We start from the raw sequence: 2,516 nt of genomic DNA on the forward strand, positions 1-2,516 counted from the left end.
TTGGCAAAAATGCTACATGGGTTGATGATGTATATTTCTCACTGTACCATGTTGAGAGGTACCTAAAGTGGGGGGAGCCCGTCTATTGGTATGCTGCATTCGGTCACTCAGTAAGATGGGCACCACCCACTCCTACCACTGTAAATGCAGTACCCTTTTCCTGTTGTAATTCAGCTAATCTGTGCAGTGATATTTGAGGTTCTGTGAGTATCCTGGTCCCCTAGAACTTTTCACCCAGTGGTTTTAGCACTCCTTGATAATCTTCACTTGGAACCATTATTACATTGGCATTTACAAAAGGGCGAATTTTAGATCTATCGTTTCCTCTACATATATCAATTAATATTCTTCTTTATAGAAGAGCTTTTCTGTCCTCATCCCCATCCCCATTTTTAATGTCCCTTTTGATGCATAGATCATTTATGCATCACTCAATGTATTAAAATCCAGCATTATTTATGATTCTTTTCAGTGCTCAAATGGTCTCATATAGGCTAGTGGGAATCACTTCAAGTTGGCTCCCAGACCCTTTGCCATGTTCTCATTAGTCTTCCTTGCTTCTGGCACAACAAAATATTTAAGACTATCCATGTAAGGTCTCTGCCCCAGACCTGAAGTCAGCCACTTACCTGAGGATTTCTGGTTGCTTCCAGTGGAAGTGGTAGTTTGGCACAAAGATAAACAGTTTAAGTATGCTCAGTGGGTGTGTTATTGTTCCTAGACTCTTCAAGTAGGTAGGGCTGGGGAATATAATTGGTCTGTTTTAAATCATGAGCTCATACTGATTCAAATCCAACACCTCAGGAATCTCCCGCATGTGCCCTCATCCCATATAAAAATAGTTTCAGAATTACAGTACCAATCCCTCTAACCAACAAAAAAGGTACTAAGTTAGGTTAAGATTTTCTTTTCAGTTTTTCTCTCCTTAGGCAGTCAAAATACTGCTTTTGAGTTCAGTCTTTTCTCTGTGGGGTTATATTATCAATCGGATACTTAGTTAGGTCCATTTATTTCATTTTTAAGGTTTGCTTCCCACCCATCCTTTTGTCTTTAGTGTCCTTATTTTAACATCGAAACAGGTGCATGATTCAAAAGTCGAAACTGACTCAGAGAAACGGTGCCACCATCCCTCTCTCTCTCTCACTGTTCCTATCTGCACCTGAAAGGTAAACGATTTTATTCATTTGGGGCATATCTTTCCCATAGTTCACTTTGCTAAACAGAAAATCTATTTTTCTTTCTATTACTTTTTATAGAAGAGGTAACATAATAGGTACATTCTACATCTTGCACTTGGGTTCACTTAATGTATCTTGGAAACAACTCCACGTTGGTTCGTGGGTTGATAGAGGCTCGTGTCGTTCCTTTATAGAGCTGTGTGGGACTTCATTATGTGGATATGCCATCGTTTATTCACACAGTGTCCTGTGGACGCTTAGGTCATTCCCATTATTTGCTATGACAATTGATACTGTAGCAAATAGCTTTGTGCACATGTTGTTTGGTATTTGCGGAAGTGTAGGTTCAGGGGAAATTCCTAAAAGTGGAATTGCTGGGGTCAAAGGGTAAATGCATATGTAGTTTTGTTAGATGTTGACATACTCTTCCATGTATGTTGTATCATTCTACATTTTCACCAGCAATATAGATTCATTTAATCTTAACCCCAAATGTAAACAAGGAAATACTATTATTTTTGTTATTTTACAATAAGGAAATTTAGGCTCCCATATAATTTATAATAATTATATAAAATTCAAATTGCTTATGATTAGTAACAGTACATAATATATTCATGTAATTAACATATAATATTAATTACATATAACACATACATTATTTCATTTAATATAGTGAATGTACTTTAATTGTAGGGAAGACTGACATATCTCAGGAATGAGCTTGTATTCTCTCTGCATTTCTAACAAGCCTATCATCTGGTTTCTCAGGTCACAGGAAGCTAGAAGGAGGCTGCATGTTGCTAGGGGTAGGTACAGGTATAGTAACATGATGCAGCACGTAAAATCAGGAAAAGAGAAAAGTCTGAAGAAAAGTATAAAAGACAGTGACAGCAAGGCGATAAGTAACACAGCCCATGGTCATTTAGTGGGAGGATAAAACGCGATACACACCTTACTAAGTCCTGAAGGCATCTCTTAATGAGAGCTCAGTACATTTTTGATGTTTACAATTTGACCTTGAGATATTATAAAGGGTAAGGAAAATGCAGTTCTGGTTTCTAAATGCTCACTATGAGCTAGGCATTGTGTTGATAGTCTTCATTGATACAATTACCAAATACTGTCATGCAGGTGCTATTGATACAGGTATATGGAAGAAGAGCTCCATGGCTCAGAGAGGTTAAGGCACCTGTCCAAGTTACCAAGTAAAAAATGGCAGAGCCAATAAATAGATCTCAAAATCTTATTTGTGATTTTTTTCCCCTTGATCATCTAATATATAATCTTATACCTGGCCAAAACCTCTCTAACACTCTCTTTGCTTTATTTTTTTCT

At 37.4% G+C, this 2,516-nt stretch overlaps 1 protein-coding gene across 1 annotated transcript in view; it reads left to right on the forward strand.

Annotated features, from left to right (window-relative positions):
• The window catches only part of LOC105306715 (receptor-type tyrosine-protein phosphatase T-like), a gene marked incomplete at its 3' end in the record, with an annotated part of 597,375 nt that overhangs the window by 397,714 nt on the left and 197,145 nt on the right, over nt 1-2,516 (forward strand). The gene's annotated exons all lie outside the window — the stretch shown is intronic.

The sequence above is a fragment of the Pteropus vampyrus genome, unplaced genomic scaffold (genome assembly GCF_000151845.1).
Source record: "Pteropus vampyrus isolate Shadow unplaced genomic scaffold, Pvam_2.0 Scaffold455, whole genome shotgun sequence".
NCBI lineage: Eukaryota > Metazoa > Chordata > Mammalia > Chiroptera > Pteropodidae > Pteropus > Pteropus vampyrus.